This window comes from Pinus tabuliformis, chromosome 7 (assembly GCF_031772625.1).
Source record: "Pinus tabuliformis cultivar Carrire ecotype Pingquan chromosome 7, CPIR1, whole genome shotgun sequence".
Taxonomy (NCBI): domain Eukaryota; kingdom Viridiplantae; phylum Streptophyta; class Pinopsida; order Pinales; family Pinaceae; genus Pinus; species Pinus tabuliformis.
Window position 1 is genome coordinate 1,962,223,563 of NC_142293.1, and position 25,331 is coordinate 1,962,248,893.

Genomic DNA, 25,331 nt, shown 5'->3' on the forward strand with positions numbered 1-25,331 from the left:
TTAGCCTGTCTACTGACCAACTGACATGCAATGCACCCAGAACACTACTGTAGGTGCGATGGGCGCAAGGAAGGAAATTTATGCACAATTTTTGATGGAAATTTTGCTTGTTTCTTACTAAATCAGGATCTAACTCTTCTCTTGTTTGTTTTCAGAGATCTTTGGAGCAAGATGACTATTACATGGTGAGAACGTGAGCATGAAGAAGAGGAAATGCTTGCTTTACATGATCCGGTTACAGTAAATGCACTGCGGAACTGTGGCTTGCTAAAGTTTTTCCGCATTTCTAGCATGAGACAACAAATCAAGTATTTGCTCGATACTTGGGATCCTACCAGCCAGGTGTTCCAGATTAGGGGTAAATCCATCCCCTCGACTGTAGTGTATATCTATTTCTCGACCAGCTTATCGAGGCGTGGTGCCCCCATCTCTTTATCAGGATCGGCCCGAGGAGGTGAATCTGTGAGAGATTATGTTCGCAGGTATTGCAGAGAGGGATCTCAGCCGAGCAAAGACGACAAGATCATCATCTGAGATGTCACTGATAGGTCCCTGAGGACTATTCTATTCACTTTTGGTAGGATGGCCGATGGTGCGGCTCTTCATGTGGCCAACCGATCTTATATGCAGTACGCCTTGGAATGTCTCCAACCGAAGGTGTTCAACTGGTGCGACGCAGTACTCCTTGTGATGAAAGAACATTTGACCAAGGTGAAGAGCGGGAGGTTGAAGAACTTTGGGTATGGTTCTATCCTGACCGCCTTCGCCTTGGAAAGGATACCATTGATGCAGTCGCAGTATATTACACTCGATTTACCTTCACCGATTGAACCACGTATGCAGAGATGGGTCGACCATATGTCTAGGCATGCTGGTCAGTCTCAGATTTCCTTTTCTGCTACCTTCTTCGGGTGGTTTGATCATCAGGAGATGGTTTATTCCGAGTATCCATACGCTGGTATGGACTTCCGGGGTGACCCAGATTTAGTACTGCCAGCTGGCGAACAGTGGGGTGCCATTGGTAAATTCTTTGACCATATTCATGTCTATCATTTTTCTTTTATAATGTACTTGTGCTTTATCCTGTCAATACTAATCAAAACTCATGTGTTCATGCAGATGTCGGTCTTGTTCGGCCAGTAGTACGCCTGAGAGTACTAGCTACCGCCCCAGCGGGAGAGGCTGTTAGAAGGGCTATCCTTCGCGACCTCGATGTGGCCAAGACTCTCACAGCATTACAGGACCAGGTCGAGGGCCTCACTCTCGGTATTCCAGATGTGAGGACTGATGAGCTGCTTTTGAGGTTGCAGCGGCATACTACTGGTGTGCCAATACGATGGACTAGGCTCTTACGCATGATCGCATAGGCTGTGACTTGTTATCACGAGCATCATTAGACTAGGGTGCCCCCTAGCGTTTTGAGTTTTGGGTCATTTGACCAATTTTGTCTTGGTTACAGAACATTACATGTAAACCATAAACTGTTATATATATATCTTTGATTTTCGGAGTTTTATTTTGGCTAAGTTACATGATCCAAATGCAAATATTGATGGGATGCTTCTTTTTATAAATGTTGCAAATGTCTATCTAACGCATAATTTGCCAATGAGTCAGTTAATGTGTTTAAGGTTCTGGAAATATGCTGATATTGAATAAAATCAAATTGCCTTTCAAAAATCTTAACCCTTAGGAACATGTGATAGAGAGCTGGATTTCGGACAGAGTAGATACTAGTGAGTTGTAGTATGATGAGTTGTGAGTCTAGCTTGACAATCAGTCGGCGTATGCCATGTGCAATGGCATCAGAGAGAAGTTCTATCAACGCGCTATATTCAGCGATGTTATTCCTTGATCGACCAATACATACCCCTCTAAAACTTACTAACTCGTCGCTTGGATCAAAAATGGCCCAGGCCACAGAAGATAGGTTCCGCGAACTACGACTTGCTCCGTCGGCATATCCAACACATGACTCCAATAGGTTTGACATCTGCAATAAATGTAAAAAGTGGATTACTTGACCAAAACAAATACTTTAGCGAAAACAAAAACATAACAAAAGCATGTAGGTTACTATACTGAATCATGCATAGTAACGCTTAAGGTACAACCCGTTACGAGGTTGCGCCAGTGGAATCCCATCATAATCAATTAACTCGTAGGCTCCTTTTGCTAATACTCGCATAACAATATAGGGTCCCATCCATAAAGACTTGAATTTACCTGCCCCCAATTTATCGGATTCTTGGTCATAAAGCAAGACCAAGTCACCTTCTGAGAAGACACGGGGTTTGACATTCTTGTTGAACTGTGCCTTGACTCATTTCTTATGGGCTTCGTTAGCCAAAGCAGCATCACGACGGGTTTCATCCAATTGGATTAGTTCCAAGAAACAAGCCTCCTCTTCTGAAGTCCCGGGGAGAAGGTAAATTGCGAGTTTGAGGGATGAGATTTCACACTGGAATGGTAAGACTGCTTCTAGGCCATATACCAGTTGGAAAGGTGTAAACCCGGTTGCATTCCTTACCGATGTTTGTTAAGCCCACAAGGCTAAGTACAGGATTAGGTGCCAATTTCTTTTGTGAACTCCAATCATCCTTTGTAGCATGCGCTTCAGGACCTTGTTGATTGCTTCAACTTGCCCGTTGGCTTGCGGGTAATATGGAGTAGAGCTTTCGTGAGACAACTCTAATTTGGCAGCTAATTCGACCATCATGTGATTGCGAAAATGTGATCCATGATCTGTGACTATAGCTTGTGGGACACCGAATCTGGCGACTACATGATTGAAAAAGAAGAGGGTAGTTGTTTCACCAGTATTATCTAATGTAGGCATTGCCTCGGCCCATTTGGTAAAATAGTCAACTGTGACTATGATATACCCATGCCCCTCGGTCGAGGCAGGGTTACATGTCATGAAATCGATGCCCCATTTGGCGAATGGCCCAACAACAACTATTGGCTATAGCGGTGCGGGTGGTCTTCTGGTTTTGCTATCGAAAATTTGACAGGCATGGCAACTTCTGACTGCGGTTATGCAATCTTTGAACATTGTTGACCAGAAGTATCCTGCTCATAAAAATTTTTGTGCTGTAGCGTAACCGGATTGATGCCCCCACGCGCACCTGAATGACAATCATTCAGGACTTTTTCGGCCTCCTCATGAGTGAGGCACCTCCGTAGAACTGTATCGACACTACGATGGTAAAGTGTATCACCGATGATCATGTAGTCTTTTGATTGGTATCAAATACGTTTTTGTTCGGAGCGAGAGGTATTGGGCCTATATTTTTGGGTTTGGAGATAAATGATTATATCCCCATATGTTGTGGGGAAAAATGCCTATGCGGGACGATCCTATCCACCTAAGGTGTGACAGTGCCTTAGCAACAAACAGAGACAGCTATTCTAGTATTCTTCCTTTATGAATGAAGAATGAAGAGAGATGGATGGACTAACCGGTGTCTTCCGTTTGTCCCTCGATCCGCTTTCTCTTCTCTTTGGGAGTTCACAGTTACTTGTCTTCTCGCTCACCCAGCTTCAACAGGTCTCTGCAAGATCACAAGAGAAGAACACTACACAAAGACATAGATTCATAATCATAACTAGTTCAGGATTAGAAGTAAACTAAACATACTAATGCAATCATACATCAAAGATACATCAGTATATAGGAGAAACCAAGATAGCTTTATTGATGAATAAAAAGGTTCAGGAAGAGATACAAGCCAGAGGGCTCCAATCCAGCATCTCCTTCCCAGCAAAATGGAATTCCTATCTTCACCTCCCTTCAAAGCATTAAGCACCCAATGATTCCAGTCTCAAACCAACAACAATTCTTTGCAATAACAAAATTCCAGCCCCTAGATCTCATGGAGGAGAGATCCATATATAGATGTTTGGAGAGAGGATGAGTCAGCTTGAGATCTGACTAGTGTCCTCTCCCTCTGTCAGTTCTTGATTCCACTTGGAGGTTCTTGCTTCCACTTGGAGATTTGGAACCTCTTACTCATCACCAGTCGCATTCCCTGAGGCAAGTGTCATTTTGGAAGCTTCCTGGGTTCTGACACCTTGAGGAATGAGCTTGCCACATGTCCAATATCGCTCAGCGCAGGTAGCCAGTGTGGCTTTGACATTCAGTGCAGGTAGCCAGTGTTTCCATTGACATTCAGCGCAGACAGTCAATGGAGCCATTGACATGATCCTGAATTGACTTGTTTTTGAGCAGTTTTTGGTGGAGAACTTCTATGAATTGTTGTGGTTTGTTAGCCTTGTTCCTCTAGGGGTAGGAACAACATGTTTAGGGACTTTGGATTCCTTAGATTATGGACATTTCATGCTCAGTGTTGTAAGGCACAAAAATGTCTATAACAGTTGCCCCCTAAAGTATGAGGCCGTTTATCGGGTGAAATGCTTTATCCAGGAGGGTCCGAAGTTCATCCAATGCTGGGAGGAGACCTGTAATAAGATACAATACAATACATTATTTTTCATACTGCTTTCATGATCTAGCTGAGGCAGGCATTCCCATGCTCAGCTTTATAAATTCATTTTCTGTACATAGAACAGACAACCGTCTGATGGTAGACTGATAATTTTGATGAAATTATCATCCTTTGAGTAGGATGATCATCTGCTGCAATGATGTACATGTCAAATGTCTTTATCTTTCCTGAATATATATCGCAGCCCGGATGGCTGGAACTAGATCCGGGGTCTTCAAACTCGTTCGATCTTCACTCTTAAGTACAAGTCGATCCATGTGAGAATTGTTCTGAAGTCGAACATGGAAAGACATCGCTTGATTACCGGTCAATGAGGTAAACTGTTAATAAGCGCGAGAGGAATCACCGATAATGATAATGACCCTCAAGGTACTGCAGTACAATTCACGTGGTGTGAATAAAGGACTTAGTGTCGAACACCACGCAAAATCTTCTGGTCGAAGGTCATTGATGTATACCTGTCGCCGGAAGTGAGAAACTTGCCATTGAGGCATGCAAGCTTCAAAGTACTGAAGGGGTTGTTCCTAGATCAACTTCTTGGATAATGAGCTGATGTCGACAAGAAGCGATCCGTCAAAGGAGGGCCTTAATGAATCCCACATCAGTGACACGGAACGAAGCTATTGATTTTGATGAAGGTGAAAACGATCTGTGACATATGATTCAGGGTGGCGGTCATGAAAGGATGAAGGATAATGTATGGCAGTGGATGGGACACGGTTGACTTTTTCGGAACGACTTCTCTTGAACATATGGCGACACTGATGTGATGGATCGGTAGCATTACCCCAAAAATGGATGGTATGGCGAGACCATGGTGATGTGACCGGTGAATGAAACAACCCAACCCGATTGTGGTACGGAGGAAAAGTGTCATGTTCAAGAGCGACTTGCTACCATCAAAGTTTTCTTTAGTTTCTCCGAATTTTTCCCCAGTCATTGCTGACCAGTACCTCTTTATTTTTGTCAAGCTTGAGGAGGATAACATATGCTTGTTCTATAACTTGCCCTTCGGGCAAGCCCATCGCTATGTTTTAACGAGCCTAGCGATAGTGAAACTCGTTCTCGTCTAAAGACAAGTTTTTCGCTATTTAATGATTTCACCGAGTCTAACGACAAAGACAACTCGGTCCCTTTTCATTTTTAGAGAGTCTGAAAAGGTATGTAAAGTTAACTCCAAAATTCCTTTTTCGTCATCTAATCCCTTAAGTCCAAAAAAGTATAAAACAATACAGAAGGGATGAGCTTTCGATAGTTTTAACGAGCCGAACAAAACAAGCGCCCGATCTTTTTGTGCAATAATCCCTCAGGTCCAAAAAGATTAAAATCTAGAGGAGGGATAGCACTTCCGGTCGCTTTAACGAGCTGGAAGGCCAAAACTCGGCAATCTTTTCATATTTTACGAGTCAGTTGAAAAGAGCTTAAAGAAGACTCGTCTTTTGAGGAACGAGTGATAGACAGGGTTAGCAGCTGATTCCAGGTACAGGTTGGAATTTTCCAATCACGGCAGTGTCACAAGGATGGCTAGGTGAAATCACTCTTCGCAGCTGTTCCTCAAAATGGTTAAATAATTATATGGAGGTGAACGATCGGCCAAATGAAAAGTGGAGGTGACGATGCAAACACGACCAAGGCTTTAATGGTTGATAATGTTACATTCACAATGGTTATTTACCGGGTAGTTCATTTTTTAATGAGCTTAAACGCGGGAAAACATTTGCTCGATCTTATGTTTATTTTTTAACGAGCATGAACTATGCGCTAAAACTGCTCGGATCTTGTGTTTACGTTTTAACGAGCATGAACTGTGTGCTAAAACTGCTCGTTGATAAGTTTGCATGCCCCCAGCATAATAACGCTTGCATGCTCCCAGCATAATAATGCAAATCGAGGTGCGTGCCTCCCAATCTTCATTGCATTCAACTCGGTGGTTGGAATGAAGGTTTACCTTTGAGATTTGGAAAGGGGATTTGTTTCATTTTTTTAATGAGGTTGACACAGTAAAAGAACTATCCTCATGACTCCTTGTTTCATTTTTTTAACGAGGTTGACACGAGATAAGAACCGTCCTCGGTGCCCACTGTATTTACAATATTTCTATTAGGGCGATGATCCATGCTGACACAACGTTTAGGAATCTTCCGAATCCATTAGATATAGAAGATTTCATATTGTAGGTTTCCATTGTGGCTACTTCCGCCAGATTACTCGCAGGCGGTAAGGCAAAAGTACCCATTAAGGGAGGGTCTTTTAGGAGACCTACTCCAATATTTTGAAGCGAATGATTGCTTCCATGGATCATTGGAATGCTTCCCGTAACTTGTGAACTGTCGGGGAGGAAAGTTTGTTGGTCGACGACTGTAATTCCTCCTTGAAAGGGAAATGCAATCTTCCTGAAGTAGGTCGACACAACTGCGGCCATGGCATATATCCAGGGCCTTCCCAGTAGGATGTTGTAATCGAGTTTTCCATTAATTACTTCAACATCAATTTCTACTGTTTTGCCCCCTAGTTCAACTTGCAAGTTACTTAAAATCCCGTATGGAGTGTATGATCATCCATCAAATGCTTTTAACGTCGTTGACGATCTCGACAAGGGTGGTGAGCCTAAATTTTTCCAGCAATTCATCGACATAATACATGTAGATGCCCCCTCATCAATAATTGTTCGATGAACAGTTTTGTTGAGGGCTTTCACTTGAATAAGGAAAGCTAGTTGAGCTGGTAACTGAGGGTCATATCCTTTATGATCAAAGGCCACAAGATTGGAATCTATTGGGTCAATCCCACCTATTGCTGATAATAAAGCTTGCTCTTGGGAGGGGCAATTTCGCGGTACCTCAAGTGTCGACATAGCGGACAGCGATTGGGCCAGATCCTCTACTATATTATAATTCTGTGCTACTTTGGCACAAGGATTAAATGTCAATTTGTGTACTACTCCCTTTGGCGACTTTATCATTGGCTCAGGAATGATGGGTGGCACAACTTCGGTCAAAGTTGTCGTCGAACTACTAGGTTGTTCATTATCCTTGTTATTCGACAACTGTGGATTCCCGTAATCTTTATTCCTTGTCAAAGCATCATTCTGCTGCTTTGAGGTAGACAACATAAGCACTTGGGATCGGGAAGCATTTTGATTAGCAACCAGTTTGGTTCCCGGGCTTGGAAACGGATCAGTCAATACTGCTGGGGTTTTTGAACTCTTAAAGAGTTTCTTAACTTCAGCTATATGTGGACAATCTCTCGTCCAATGATCCTCATCGCATATATGACACCCCGCAGGGGGTTTCCTTTTTCTCCCTTTCTTTTTCTTCTTGCCCCCTGGTTGCTTCAGTTGTTTGCCCTTGTCGGTCGACATGGAATTTACTTCCGAGGCAAGAAGTTCTTCATTTGCATTTTGACTAAAAATCTTACAGGCCTTTTTAGATGCAGCCTTTATCGATTTCGTATCTGTTTTGCCAATCACGCCATCACCGGCATGAGAGTCATTGTTTGATTTAGGAGGAGGAGGAATTGAGAATTCCGGTCTAGGGGCGTCAGGTATTTTATCGTAGAGCGTGCCAAACTGAGTATAGACCAAGTCTAGATATTGTGCACGAGCTATAACTTGCTCTTCCGTTACGACTCCTCCCTTTGCCACATCTTCCGTTATAGCGGGAAGTAACGACTTGATAAACCATTCAGCTAATATCTGATCGGGAACGTACGTTTTTACCATCTTACGACGACGTCGCCACTCATGTATATGATCAGATATGTGAGTGGCTGTTGTCTGTTTGAAGTTGGTTAGGAGTTCTGTTCCCGTTTCATACCTTATCGGTAATTGAAAATGGGTTAAGAAAGTCGTGGCTAAGGTACTGAAGTTGTCGAACGAAGCTCTAGGCAATTCAATATACCATTTTGCCGCTGGACCCGTTAACGTCCTCTGAAAAAGTCGAAGCCTTATCGAATCATCGTTTAGGGTGTTTGACGAACACCATAGATGAAATGTCATCACGTGATTTGATGGATCTTCACCTGGATTTCCATTAAATTTAGGAATATCTGACGGAAGTTTATGTGGAATCGCTGGCCACCAAGGGGCATAAGCAATTGGATCATTCGTCAGCCGGTTTAGATCTGGTAATTCTAGAGTTTCTACAAAGGGCAACTGTTGATTCAAGTTAGGCGAAGCATACCCTGGATAAGATGGAATCGCCTGAGCAGTGGGTCTTTGCATACCAGCATAACGCTGGCAACTTTGACAAGGTTGATGGGCATAACCACTATAATATGGTTGCCCATTACTTACAAAGACTTGTTGCTCAGGTCCTTGATGTGATTGCTAGAACGGCGGTTGTTGAGATTGAACCAGCCCTAGTTGTTGGACCATTTGCTGTTGTCTAATACTAGATGTTTGACCAAGATGAGGAGTCATAGTACTTGTTTGAGCCTGAGTCACTCCAGATAAGGAGTCACTAACCTGAGGTTGTGATTGAGTCGTTGAGACAAGAGGCTGTTGTATTGCAACCTGAGAAACTTGGGGTTGACATACAACAGGTAGCGCTTGTACTTGCGACGCAGTCACCATAGCAGGTATAGCGGGAATATTCGACACAGGGTGGACTAGTTGCGTTGAATATACAACCCTTGGTTGCTGAGGTAGTATTGGTACCCAACCGCTGGATGTAATTCCAGTTTGACCTGAAATTTGTTGTAAACTCCCATATGTTTGTTCTCTGGGGGGGAACAATGAAAAGGCATACTGCCCTCCATATGGTGGAAATCCAGTACTTAAAGGGTAGATTGGCCTTTGAAGACACATTGGATCAATTTGCTGAGTTTCAACATAAGAAATACCAGATGATAATCCGGATGAAGAAATAGGAACTAACCATGTCGTCAAAGCAATCCCTGATGGGACTCCGGTTTGTTGTTGATAACTTGCCGAGACAGATGGTATACCATCGAACATCGTTGGGGTAGCAGCAAGAGGCTCTGCCGCTGCTGTGTCGGATGACACAGTCCTGGATGTCGATGGTTGTTCAGACATATCTAGTCTATCCAAAAGATTTTCTAGCGATTCTACAAGAACTTACGATGAAAAGAGACTAACTTCGAAGATCAACGAGGGAATGGTGATGATTATTCCGTTTAAAATAAATTTTAACGATGCTTAGACACAACCTGCTTTTTCAATTTTAAAGAGTCGAGAAAAAGCAAAAGATGACTCTAGTCTCCTTCGATGTTTTAACGAGCCCGAAGTGACAAATGCTCGGATGGACTTTTTCTGTTATAGAGTCTGAAAAAGGCCAAAAGAAACTGCTCTGGAGTTCTTGGCAGAGGGTGTGCCAAACTTTTTGCAAAACCGCAGAATACTTTTTAGGGTATGGGCGGTCGATCTTCCTGAATGCTGTGTTCAGTGCATTGCGATCAGTAGGGAGGCCGACACGACTTCCTAAGGATAAAGGTTATATTCCTATAGGGGTCTCCCAATATATACGCGACGGTACGTGGGAGCACAATCCGTACTGGCGCTATCGTCCCTCAGGAGGAATCACCCACCTTCAACGAGATCGACAGTCACCAGGCTTTACGACGCCGGAACACGTCTCTAGCCTAGACCTCTATGTTGTGCATTATGTTGCAAAGCATTGTTAAGTTCATTTAGTTTATTTTAAGTTGATATTTTTTAGAAGTTTGCCTTTCTGGATCACCACGAGATGTATGATACAATTCCTAAATGCAGTCTAAAGATGATAAGCAAGCTTTATATCTTTTCAACTTTGAAAATCCTAGCTACTAAGGGAAAAGAAAGACACCATCTTTTCTCAAAGAGCAATCAGCACACTCTAATGCACTTTTCCTAAATCAAGCATGCAAACTATCAAAATGCAAATGCACAATGCAGGTGTTTGTTTTTTGCTTTCTTAGTATTGATGCCTACAAAGAAAGCTTTTTGTACAACTTTGAATTTGCTTTTAAATGACAAATACAAACAAGTTTACTTTTTCGAAATCAGAAAGGGTAGAAGAGAATACAACACTTTATGACTTTCGAAACGAACACTTGTTTTGACACTTAAAAGAGACAAACTCAAACCAATAAGCAAAAGTAAATGTCTAATCAACTGTAAACAGCCAATGAACTCTCTCCTAAGATCACAATCAACATATCTGCATCAAGGGCTACAGGATGATTATTTCACTTATGCAAAGGAAAACTGTAAATGATGCCACAAACACATAAAAACACTCACAGTCTTTTTGTACAAAAGGAGGCAGAATTTAAGCAGAAAAAAGGGGTTATCAGACTGGTACCTATGTTGGTTACAGGCTGCAAAAAACAGAGATCAAAACAGGGCAACAGAGAGCAGAGAACCCCAGCTGCACAAGGCCAAACTGGTTCAGTGCAACCTCAACACTGTGGTTTTGACATTCAGCGCAGGTAGCCTTCATGGGACCTGCGTTGAAATGCAGAATGCCTTCACAGTGGTTGCGCTGAAGGAGAAACTCTCGTTTCTCACTGGGTTCTGGGTCACAGATTGCTAATTAATCAATGGTTTCAGGCCAAATCAAAAACACAAGCAAGGTACAATCAAAGGGATGCTTTGAGGGGGTTCTAAGATCTATCACAAAGGATCATCAAATCATTTGTGAGTCCATCGTTCAGATCATAGACAAATCTAGTGATTGGATCAAGGCAGCAACTATCTACTTTGCAACTGAGAAGAGCAGAAGCAGTTCGATTGTTGCTGTTGAGTCTATGAGGTAAACAATGATAGAGACACAAATAAAATGACTAAAAAAATCTCCCCAGCAGAGTCGCCAATTTGTTGTGGGGAAAAATGCCTATGCAGGACGATCCTATCCACCTAAGGTGTGACAGTGCCTTAGCAACAAACAGAGACAGCTATTCTAGTATTCTTCCTTTATGAATTAAGAATGAAGAGAGATGGATGGACTAACCGGTGTCTTCCATTTGTCCCTCGATCCAGTTTCTCTTCTCTTTGGGAGTTCACAGTTACTTGTCTTCTCGCTCGCCCAGCTTCAACAGGTCTCTGCAAGATCACAAGATAAGAACACTACACAAAGACATAGATTCATAATCATAACTAGTTCAGGATTAGAAGTAAACTAAACATACTAATGCAATCATACATCAAAGATACATCAGTATATAGGAGAAACCAAGATAGCTTTATTGATGAATAACAAGGTTCAGGAAGAGATACAACCCAGAGGGCTCCAATCCAGCATCTCCTTCCCAACAAAATGGAATTCCTATCTTCACCTCCCTTCAAAGCATTAAGCACCCAATGATTCCAGTCTCAAACCAACAGCAATTCTTTGCAATAACAAAATTCCAGCCCCTAGATCTCATGGAGGAGAGATCCATATATAGATGTTTGGAGAGAGGATGAGTCAACTTGAGATCTGACTAGTGTCCTCTCCCTCTGTCAGTTCTTGATTCCACTTGGAGGTTCTTGCTTCCACTTGGAGATTTGGAACCTCTTACTCATCACCAGTCGAATTCCCTGAGGCAAGTGTCATTTTGGAAGCTTCCTGGGTTCTGACACCTTGAGGAATGAGCTTGCCACATGTCCAATCTCGCTCAGCGCAGGTAGCCAGTGTTGGCTTTGACATTCAGCACAGGTAGCCAGTGTTGCCATTGACATTCAGCGTAGACAGTCAGTGGAGCGATTGACATGATCCTGAATTGACTTGTTTTTGAGCAGTTTTTGGTGGAGAACTTTTGTGAATTGCTGTGGTTTGTTAGCCTTGTTCCTCTAGGGGTAGGAACAACATGTTTAGGGGCTTTGGATCCCTTAGATTATGGACATTTCATGCTCAGTGTTGTAAGGCACAAAAATGTCTATAACACCATACCATAGATTGCTTGAAGATATCAGAAACAAATTTTCGTCCACAATCGTTTCTTCGGATGTTTCATCATTGGACGACGATGGGAGATCGCATAATAATTCTACGAAAACCAGAGCTTTCTTTGACTTGGATTTTACAAATTCCAGATCATACTTTTGTAGAATCGCTATCCATTTTGAATATTTTCCCCCTAGCAACTGTCGCGACAATATATAAGTCATGGGGTTGCAATTTGACAGAATGGTAGTTTTTCGAAAGAGGACATAGTGTCGAAATCTCTGTATTGCTTGAACAGCTGCGAGCGCTAGCTTTTCAACATAAGAATATTTGCTTTCTGTATCATTTAAGTTCTTACTTAAATAATATATAGGATGTTCAATTCCCTTTTCTTCTTGAACTAAAACCATTGCGATGGTTGTATCCGCTGCAGCCAGATACAGGTTAAAGTCTTTTTGATAATCAGGAGCGTACATTAATGATGCTTTCATTAGGGATTCTTTTAAAGTATCAAAGGAAGCTTGCGCAACCTGATCCCAGACAAAGGGTACTTCCTTTTTCAAAAGACGTGTATAACCTTTAGCAAGTTCGGCGTAATTTGGAATGAACCTCCTCAAAAAGTTTTCTTTCCCTTGGAGTTTCTGAATCTGAAGCAAATTTGAAGGTGGAGGAAAATTTATGATTGCCTAAACCTTACATGGATCGAGATGAATCCTGTCTTTCGAAACTACAAAGCCAAGTAAACGACCATAACTGACACAAAATACACATTTGTGTGGATTGAGTCGTATCTTGTAGTGTCGATAATGTAGAAATATCGCTCTTAAATGTTGCGGATGATCAGTCCACTTTCGCGAATGAGCCAGAAGGTCGTCGAGGTACGGTTGAACGATGTTTTTGACGTCATGGAAGGCATAATTCATTGCCCTCTGAAATGTTGCCCCTGCGTTCTTTAAACCAAAGGGTAATTTTCGATATGCGAATGTGCCCCATGGACAAATAAATGCAGTCTTTGATTGGTCCTATGGGCAGATATTTATTTGATTATACCCGGAGAATCCATCCATAAATGAAAATATTTCACATCCGGTGCATTCATCAATTATCTGGTCAATGAAGGGTGTAGGGTAGTTGTCTTTTGGACAATCTTGATTTACATCCCTATAATCGATGCACAATCTAATTGTTCCTTGTTTTTCATAACAGGAACAATATTCGATACCCAATCGGTTAGAGGAACCGGGTAAATGAAACCAGCATGGAGAAGTTTTTCAACTTCTGCCTTGATGACAGCGGCTTTTTTCGGGTGCACCTGCCATAGTCGTTGCTATACTGGTTTGACATCTGGATACATCTTGATTTCGTGTTCAACGATACTCGAGTCAATTCCTGGCATTTCATTATATGACCAAGCAAAGACATCTCTGAATTCACGAAAAAGAGCATTATATATTTCCATTTCTGAAGGAGAACAACATTTGCCAACATAAATATTCTCTACAACATCTATTTTGGTCGAGATATTTACGGCGATAGTCTCTTCAATATTGGACAAGTTTCACTCGGAATCCACCGTGTTTACAGTATTTGATAGAAAATCAAAAACTTAAGGATGATAAAGGTCATCAGGAGTATTTTCTTCGCAATCTGGAAGAAGGGAACGATGGTGGTAATCTTCCCATGGTGCCCCTTCAATTACCATTGATTGAACAATTCCTTCATCAGTGACATGCACTCGCGACCAAGGATCTGAAGGGGTGTCATATTCCTTAGACCTATCTATCCAAACGCTTGATGAGCGTTGATTTGGGTTTGCCTCCCATGCTAGGAACATTGATTGCTACAATATTTCTGTTGGGCTTGGAGGCAAAACCTGTGCATGGTCCATGTCGATATCGTTTTCTGAGATCTTTTTAATCGAAGATATCATATTGCAGGTTCCTACTGACACTAATTCTGCCAAATTGATTGCAGGTGGAAGCGAAAAAGTTCCCATTAATAAAGGGTATTTTAGTAGGCCTACTCTGATATTTTGAAGCAAATGGGGGCTTCCATGGATCATCAGAATGCTTCCCGTAACTTGAGAGCCATTGGGGAGGAAGTTTTGTTGATCGACGATTGTAATTCCTCCTTGAAAGGGAAATGCAATCTTCCTAAAATAGGTCGACACAATAGCAGCCATAGCATATATCCATGGTCTTCCCAGTAGGATGTTGTAATCGAGATTTACGTCGATTACTTCAACATCTACTTCTATTGTTTTCCCTCCTAGTTCCACATTCAAGTTACTTAGAATACCATATGGGGTATATGTTCGTCCGTCCAATGCTTTTAATGTCGTCGAAGATCGCGACAAGGTTGGAGATCCTAAAGTTTTCCAGCAACTCATCGACATAATACATGTAGATGCCCCCTCATCAATAATCGTTCGATGAACAGTTTTGTTGAGGGATTTCACTTGAACGAGGAAAGCTAGTTGAGCTGGTAACTGAAGATCGTATCCTTTATGATCAAAGGATATAAGATTGGAATCCTTTGGGTCTATCCCACCGATGGCTGATAATAAAGCCTACTTTTGGGATGGGAAATTTTGCAGTACCTCAAGCGTCGACATAGCGGATGGCGATTGGGCCAAATCTTCCACTATATTATAATGCTATGCTGCTCTAGCACAAGGATTAAACGCCGACTTGTGTACTACTCCCTTTGGAAGTTTTATTGTCAACTTAGGAATGATGGGTGGCACAACTTCTTTCGAAGTTGTTGTCGAACTACTAGGTTGACCTTTATCCTTGTTGTTCGACAGCTGTGGATTCCCGTAATCTTTGTTCCTTGTAGATATTAAAGCATCATTTTGCTGTTTGGAAACTGACAACATCAGTACTTGAGACGGGGAAGCATTTCCACTGTCAACCAGATTTGTTCCTGGATTTGGAAACGGATCAGTTAATGCTACCGAGGTTTTTGAATTCTTGAAGAACTTTTTAAGCTCAGCTCTGTGTGGGCAATTTGTTGTCCAATGATCCTCATCGCATATAAAGCATGGATTTCTTGGTTTTCTATTTCCAGGAGGGTTTGCAAAAGATTTTTCAGGTGATGACTCTTCCTGTTTCTTCTTCTTCCCTTTGCTTTTCTTCTTGCCCCCTGATTGCTTGGTTTCTTTGCCTTTATCTGTCAATACGACATTTACTTCCGAGGCAAGAAGTCCTTCTTTTGAATTTTGACTGGAAATATTGCGGGCCTTTTTAGATGTAGCCTTTGTCGATTTCGTGTCTGTTGCGCCAATCACGCCATCACGGGCATGAGAGTCAATGTTTGATTTAGGAGGAGGAGGGACTGAGAATTCTGGTATAGGGGCGTCAAGTATTTTATCGTAGAGCATGCCAGACTGAGTGTAAATCAAGTCCAAATATTGTGCATGAGCGATAACCTGCTCTTTGGTGATGACTCCCCCTTTTGCCACATCTTCTGTGATGGAAGGCAATAATGACTTAATAAACCATTCAGCTAAAAGCTGATCAAGAACATACGTTTTTACCATTATACGATGACGTCGCCACTCATGTATATGATCATATATGTGAGTGGCCGTTGTTTGTTTGAAATTGGTAAGAAGTTCCGTTCCCGTTTCGTACCTTATCGGTAACTGAAAATGGGTTAAAAAGGTTGTGGCTAGGGTACTGAAGTTGTCAAACGAAGCTCTGGGCAATTTGATATACCATTTTGCTGCCAGACCAATTAATGTCCTCTAAAAAAGGCGAAGCCTAATCGAATCATCGTTTAGGGTGTTTGATGAACACCACAGATGAAAGGTCATCACATGATTCGACGGATCTTCACCCGGATTTCCATTAAATTTAGGAATATCTGATGGAAGTTTATGTGGAATCGCTGGCCACCAAGGGGCGTAAGTGATTGGATCGTTTGTTAACCGATTTAAATCAGGTAACTCTAAAGTCACCACGAAGGGTAACTGTTGATTCAGGTTAGGTGAAGCATACCCAAGATAAGATGGGATCGCCTGAGCAGTTGGTCTTTGCATACCAGCATAATGCATTTGATGCTGGTAACTTTGGTAAGGTTGGTGGGCATGACCATTGTAGAATGGTTGATTTTGACCGTTTTGAATATACGGCTGCCCACTATTTGCAAAGATTTGTTGCTTAGATCCTTGGTATACTTGTTGGAATTGCGGTTGTTGGTACTGCACAAGCCATGGTTGTGAAGCCATGTGCTGTTGTCCAATACTAACTGTTTGACCAAGATGAGGGGTAATTGTACCCATTTGGACCTGTGTCATTCCACCGGTCGGCGATTGTGCTTGAGTCGCAGGGTCAAGGGGCTGTTGCATTACAACCTGAGAAACCTGAGGTTGGCATACAACAGGCAACGCTTGTACTTGCGACACCATCACAATAGCTGGCGTAGTTGGTATATTTGACATAGGTAAACATTGTTGCATCGAATATACAACTCTTGGTTGTTGAGGTGGTATTGGTACCCAACCGCTAGACGTAATTCCAGCATAACTCGAATTTTGTTGTGAGCTGCCGTATGGCTGTCCTCCCGGAGGGGACAATGAAAGGTTATACTGCCCCCCATACGGCGGTAATCCAGTACTTAAGGGAATGGTTTTCCCTTGAGGACTAGACTGCCCAAATTGACCTCCAAATGGATCAATTTGTTGAGACTCAACATAATAGTTTCCGGATATTATTTCGGATGAACAAACAGGAACGGACCATACCATCGAAATAGCCCCTGAGTGGGCTCCTTCTAGCGATTGAGAGCTAGTTGGGACAGATGGTATACTGGCGAACATTTTTGGAGTGATAGCAAGCAGTTCTGCCATCCCTGTGTCAGATGACATAGTCCTAGATGTTGACGGTTGTTCAGACATTTCTAGTCTATCCAAAAGATTAACTAGCGATTCTACATGAGCTTCCTCTGGCGGTAGACTAATTTCTGATGAAGAAGGATACAGAGTGATCTCGACTCCAAATTGCGATGGAGTACTAGATGGAGGATCCTCCACAATCTCTTCTATAGCAATCAGACCAGGCAGAAGAAGTAGACCGTCAAGTCCGTAGAATATTTCTGGTGCCGAAGAAGGTATAGAATCTGCAGCAACAAATGTTTGGGGAACAACACTCTCCGAACCGGTTGTAGATGCAACTGCTTCAGTGATACAAGTGTTTACCCTCAGACTAGGATCAGTACTACTGTCCTTCGGTGGTTGCTGAACTTCTCCTGTAAAGGCAGGGATACCAAAAATGTTCGGAGTAACCAGAGTCTCTGATGTTGTTGGAACACTTGTTCTAACTTTACCAGGAGATTTGGAACCGGTTAAACGAGTTCGCTTTGTCCGTAATAGTTTCGATTCCGAAGACAAAGATGGTTGACTTGTAATCCTCCATGAACAACGGGGTTTCAATTGACTTTATTCCACGATTTTGGATTACTCGATCAACTAAAAATCAAAGGGGAAGTATGTTTCCGAATTAAATGAATTTTAGACGCTTTTGACACAACTTGTTTTTTCAATTTTTAAGAGTCGAGAAAAAACAAAAGATGACTCTAGTCGCCTTCGATTTTTAATGAGCCTGAAGTGACAAGTGCTCAGATAGACCTTTTCCGTTAAGGAGTCTGAAAAGGAACGAAAGAGACTGCTCTGGAAATCTAGGTAGAGGTATTACCAAACCAATCGCAAAACTGCAGAATACTTTTTACGGTACGGCAATCAATCTTCCCGAATGCTATGTTCAGTGCATTGCGATCGATAGGGTGGCAGACACGGCTTCCTATGGATAAAGGATTAAGCCTATTGTGGTCTCCCAAAATATACTCGATGGTACGTGGGAGCACAAGTCCGTACTGGCACTTATCGTCTCAAAGTGGAGGAATCACCCAACCATCAGTGAGAACAACAGTTACCAGGCTTTACGACACCGAAATACGTCTCTAGCCTAGACTTCTAGATGTTGTGTGTTAGGTTCCAAAGCGTTGTTAGATTCATTAAATTTATTTTATAGTTGATCTTGCTTAAGAAATTTGCCTTTCAGGTTCACCGCATGGTGTAGATGTACAATTCCTAAAATGCAATCTAAGATGATAAACAGTCTTTTATCTTCTTTGTGCAATGAAAATCCTAGCTACTAAGGAAAGAGAGACAGTATTCTTTCACAAAGAGCAAAGAGCACACACTATATGCACTGTCCTAAATCAAACCAATCAAACAGTCTAAATGCAAATGCACATGCATGTATTTTTTTCGGCTTTCTTAATATGTGAATGATAAAAAGAAAGCTAATGCGCAAATATGAATTACGTTTCAAGTGACAATTACTAACAAGTTTCTTTTCACAATAAAAAATGAAGACAATCACAACACTTTACGATTTGGAAATGAATACTTGCTTTCAACACTAGAAAAACTACAAATTTAGATCAAATACAATAGTAACAGGGCAATCAACTATCAAGAGCAATCAGACTCTTTTCTACGTCTGAAAACGACTCTTGCGACACTTTTAAATCAAGAAACGATAGTACAATTACGTTACTTTTTGCAAAGGATCTAACTGAAAATGACTCAACAAATACACAAAAACATTTACAGTTCTTTGCACAATGGAGGCGGAATAACAATAAGGAAAAGGAGTTTCAAATAGAGGTATACTGACTACAGGCAGCAAAACTCATGAATAGAACTGAAAAGAATGAATCACAGAAACCAAAACTGAGGAACAATGCCTAGTCTGATCAGTGCACCTGTAACACAGTGAATTTGAAATGCAGTGCACCTACTACACTCGGGAAGTGCGTTGAATTTCAGATTCACAGAACAGAGCCTGCGCTGGGCCAGAGACAAGACTTTGCTTGGGTTTCGGGTCGCAATTTGCAGTTCAGTTCAGGGATTTTGGCCGAGCAAGTGGCAATCAGTAAATCAACAATGGGGGTAGATCTAAGGAGGTTACGAGAGCCACCACGAGGGCAATTAGAGAGTTTGTAAATCAGTTGTTTAATTCATAAACAAAACCCAAAGATTGAGTGAAGCGGCATTTATCTACTTTTCATTTGCATAGAAAATGCAGTTCGAAAGCTACCTAGCTCGACTTTAGGCTCCATCTGTAAGTTTATAAAATAAACAACAAGGTAGATAAACAAACAACCTAGTCGCTCCCCAGCGGAGTCGCCATTTTGTTACAGGGAAAAGTGTCTATGCAGAACTGCTAATCCCACTAAGGTGTGGTAGCTACCTTAGAAACAAACAAAGTAAAGCTACTTTCATTTTTCCTTTATGAAATATAGATGAGAGAAGAACAAAGGATACCAACCTCTGTCTTGCGCTTGGCTCCTAGTTCGATTCCTCTCTCTTCTGATAGTCCTTTGCTACTTGCTTCCTTGTACGCCCAGCTTCACAGAGTACCTGTAGAATCAGAGTAGCATAACACTATACAAGAACATGGATCTATAATCATAAACAATCTAGGATCAGATGTAAATTGACCATACAAATGCATAAAACATAAATGACACAAGAATATGGAGGAAAACTTGAATAGCTTTTATTGATAATCAAGAAAGAGCCAAGGGAGTTACAACCAGTTGTTCTGACCCAGCATCATCCTGTCAGCAAGTAAGCCCTTCTTCACCTCATACAAAGCTTAGATCACCCAACACTATGATGTTGTCTCAAGAAACCAACAACAATTCCTTACAAGATGCAAAATTCCCGCCTCTGGATCTCTTGGATGAGGGATCCACATATAGATATCTGTAAGGGAGATGAGTTAGCTTGTGATTTGATTAGTGTCTTCCCTCTGATAGTTCTTGCTTCCACTTGGAGATTGATGATCTCTTACTCATCCTTGGTTGAATTTAGAGAGGCAAGTGTCACAGGAGAAGTTTCTGGAAGATTCCATGCCTCTCCACCTCGCAGAATGACACTGCCATTTGTCACTTCTATCCCATCGCACCCCATAGAAGGGCTTTTTGAAATGAAACACACCCACAGAGTGTACTTAAGTGAGATGCAACGCACTTTTCCTATGGAGCAGGTGAAATGATCCTGTTTTGACCAGTTCTGTGTGGTTTTTCATGGAGAAATTCTAGGAGAAGCTGTAATCAGTTGACCTTGTTCCTTTAGGGGTTAGAACAACACTTTTAGGGACTTAGGAGCCCTTGGTTTATGGACATTTCATGCTTGGGGTTGCGGTGCCCAAAAATGTCTAACAATAGCCCAAATCAGTCATTTCAAAACTTTTCCCCAATTCCTTATTTATGGATGCAATGTAGCTTTCATTGTTCCCTATCATCAAAAGATCATCTACATATACCACAAGATATACAACTATTTTTCCAACTTTCTTGACAAATAAAGTTGCATCATCAAGATCAAAATGTTTGAAATTGAGTTTCAGAAGATGCTCAGTTAGTTTTTCATACCAGGCGCGTGGTGCTTGTTTGAGGCCATACAAGGACTTCACAAGTTTGCATACTTTATGTTCATGTCCTTTCACAGCAAATCCTCTAGGCTGGGACATAAAAACATTCTCTTTTAGATCTCCATTCAAGAAAGCAGTTTTTACATCCATTTGATGGACTTTCCAACCGTTCTAAGTTGCTAGTGCAAAGAGTGTCTGGATGGTAGCCCATTTTGCCATGGGGGAAAAGTCTCCTCATAATCGACCCCTTCCTTCTCTGCAAAACCTTTTGCCACAAGCCTAGCTTTGTGCTTATCAAGTGAGCCATCAGCTTTATACTTGTTCTTGTAGACCCACTTGCAGCCAATTGGTTTGGTTCCTAATGGAGGATCAACCAGCTTCCAAGTGCCATTCTTTATGAGGGCATCATACTCATTTTGCATCACTTCTTTCCATTCATCATGCAAAGCAGCTTCTTTGAAGGAAGTTGGTTCAAAATCTGTAGACAAGTTCAATTCACAATCATAAGAAACATCCATATCAACAGGTGAATTAGAGTCATCTACATCACCTCCATTTTGCTGATTTGAATTTCTGGTTCCTGTCTTTCCAACTTCATCAAGATGAACACTTTCAAGTCTTTGTCAGCCACTTTGGGGAACCTTTCTAAGATGGTACAGGCTGCTTTGTTGATTGAGTTGGTACTGAATCAAGATTGAGTCTCCCAATTCTATCAATTACATCACTTAAAGCATCATCCGTTGTTGGAGTTTCATGCGGGGGAGAGTGTTCTTCATAAGAAGATTCGACATGTTGATCTAGTATAGGAATCCTCCGTTCAAGATGTGGAATCTGATTATCAAATTCTTGAAATGATTTTTATTTTGCGAATCTATCCAAGTGATTAAGTTGCCACTCAACAACATTGTCATTTTTGGATGATTCAAGAAAAATTACATCTCTAGATACAACAAACTTCTTATTTACCTCATCATAGAGGCGGTATGCTTTGGAGGTGTTTGAGTACCCCAGGAAGATACACTTACTACTTCTAGCACCAAGTTTGTTTCTATGTACCTTTGGTATCAAGGCATAACAAGTGGAACCAAAGACCCTAAGGTGCTTTACCGAAGGAACATGTCCATACCACATTTCATAAGGAGTCTTGTCTCTAATAGCATTAGATGGACATATATACTTTATATATGCAGCACATAGAACAACATCAACCCAAAACATTATCTTTACATTTTTTAAGAAGAGCATGGATTACACCATATTTAAAATTGTCCTATTCATTCTTTCAGCTACACCATTCTGTTGGGGATTATAAGGCACAGTTGTTTGATGTTTGATCCCATGTTGACGAAGATAGTTTTCAAATTCATTTGATGTGTATTCTTTTTCATTATCAGTGTGAATAAACCCAATATGAGATTGTGCATCATTTTCAATCCATTTATGAAAATTCTTGAATGTTTGAAAAGCATCAGATTTGTTCTTCAATAAATAAACCCAACACATTCTAGTGTAGTCATCAATAAATGTCATGATATATTTATTTCCATTTGCAGAAGGAGCATTGGACCACATAAATCTAAATGAACGAGTTCAAGTTTTCTATGTGCTCTTAAATGTGAATCACGAAAAGACTGTTTGCTATGCTTTCCTAGAATGCAAGCATCACATTGCTTAAGTTTCCTAGGAATTGTAGGCAAACCAGCAACACAATTTTTCTTCAACAAGCAAAGATTGTCATAGTTCAAATGTCCAAATCTAGAATGCAATAATAAACTTGATGGAAGTGTACCTTCTTCATGATGAGAATTATATGAGAAATGTTGTGCATGAGCAGAGGTTCCTTACAGCTTGATAAGCCTTTGTTCTTCTATTTCCCTCATGACAAGTGAGTGGTTAGATGCTTTTCTTACCTCAATCTTGCCATCAAACATATGAATGGAGTGACCTTGCTAGCGGATGTGGACCAAGGACAACAAGTTTCTCTTCAGCTGTGGGAGATATAGAACATGATGCAAAAGAAAGTCTAAAAGACCAGGCAGTTTAACCCTGATTGTGCCAAGCCCTGATGGCTTGATTTTTTATTGATCTGCAAAGTATACTGCTCCATCAACATTGTCAGTGAAATCTTCAAATAAATCTTTTCTATGAGTCATGTGGAAAGTTGCTCCTGAATCAAGCAACCAATCATTTTTCCAAGAAGCAAGTGAAGCATTAAATAAATCTTCATTTACTCCAATGTTACATTGTACCTCAACATAGTAAGCGGATTCAGGTGCTTTACCTTTGTCTGTATCATCAATTTTACCTTTCTGTTGGTTTCTTTTCTGCTCAATTTTTCCCCATGGTAGCTTGCATGTAGAGGCATCATGTGATCAATATCTTTTGCAGCGTATGCAGTGCAAATCTGCCTTTTCTCCTTGAGAGTGTCTGCCCCCCCTGCCTCTAAAATCTCTTCCACTTCTTCCTCTGGAAGAATCTTGAGCAAGATTATTCTCTGTGTGTGCAAGAAGAGTTGTCTTCTTTTCCAAACCCTTCACTTTTTCAAAAAACTTCTCCATCATAAAATTTGAACTGAGCCCAAAAATAATTACAGTATTCGTAGAAAAAAACTAATAATTTGCTAACTTTCCAAAAAATGAAATCAATTGCAATCATGCAATATATATTTCACATATTATACCATGGCATTAGGGCTTATGTTGGGTGGCGTCCAAGACTATAATGCAGCTTAAATACAACAGACTTTTTTCTAATATATATAGCCAGCGTCCAAAACAGTCAATGCATGGAGCAACGTGCAGTTCAACGTAGCGTATATACCAGTAGAGTATCACAAAAAATCAGGCAGGGTATATGCCAGCATTGTACCAAAATAGGCAAAGAATGATTGTACATCAAGTATCAATGAAAATTCAAGATTATGTTTCTGTTCAATAGACAAGTTGTCTAACAGATGAAGACGATTTAGAACAACTTTAATAACTTCCTTTTGATGATTGAAACCCTAGATATAGCCTCTTTTTCCATGACTGATACATTACAGAGGAGATATCACAATAGATATTGAGCAACAACGCGAAAATCTCAAAGGATGGAATAAATTTACAACGTATTAAGCGTGTCGTGCAGAGAATTGGGTGGGGGTCTACCTCGATCAGATAACGACCACTTTTCTTCGATAAAAACACGTCTACCATATACCAAAATAGGTGACGCCTTAATGGCCTTTGCTACTAAACTTCTTGCTTCAAATTCGATAAACACATAAGGCAACACTATGTCGAGGTAAACTACAATGCATAATTATATCAAATGTGAAATCTCACAAAATGTCAAGTAAAAAAAGATTACTTTGTATCCCATTACAGTAAGGTCGTCTGAACCTCAACGTCGTCCCCTTCCTTCTCTAGCAGAGGTTTTCGTAGTCACAATGTCAATGTCGAAGAGTTCGAACATGCTGCAATACATAAACTACAGAATGTGGGTGACGATACAAGACGGGCGTCGCCTGATTGGAAAATTCATGGCATTCGATCGCCACATGAATTTGGTGTTGAGAGACTGTGAAGAGTTCAAAAGACTTCCTCCCAAGAAGGGAGCCGCAGCAGACAAGAAAGAAGAGCAAGAGGATAGATGAGCAGTGCAATATGCAACACTTTGACACCAGAGAACAATCAACGCATTCAGATGAACAAGCAGGGGAATGTTTCAGCAGATCAAAATACGTGGAACAGGCTACCAATGTTTAGCATAGAATACGTGGAGCAGGCTAGCAGCGTTCAGGTGAACAGGTAGCATTCAAGCTACGTGGAGCAGGCTAGCAGCATTCAGGTGAACATTTATGAACATGCAGCGTTTTGTATGGACAACTATTTTGAATGGAGAGTAGAGGAGCAGAGGAGTAGAATAGGGAGTTCCAAAGGGCATAAAAGCTAAAAAAATGGAGCTGGCTCTGATACCATGTCAGGCCAGGCAGTAACTCCACAAAGAAAAAACTGATTCGTATATTATTTCACAAGGTAGATCTTCATTATATACATGAGGGAGAGACTGTTCAGTTCATCTCCCGATGACTGTTCATATTTCTAATTTATTTATTTACATAAATTCACCCAATCACAAGGATTAGGTGTCAACAGTAACTCCCTCTTCGCTCTCAATCTCCTCCCTTTTCTTCACTAAGAATATAGATCTCAATAGACGCAATACAATTACCTCATACATAGCGAGGGAATTACACATAACTTTTACCATTAGATCATCCACCCAATCAACGGCCCAGATTGACTAGAAATTACTATACTTTTATATGGCAATTTTACATCTGTTTTTCATTCAGGGGCACTGCCTTCAATCCCAAGCTGGGGGACCGCTGACCCCCAGGGGGGATTAGGCCCCCTTGAACCCCCGCAGCGGGGACAAGTGCCCCCCGCACCCCCCCTGTGTGGAGGGGTGTACAATCTTCCTGGGGTATACATCCAGTTGAAACCTTTGAATACAGAAGATAATCA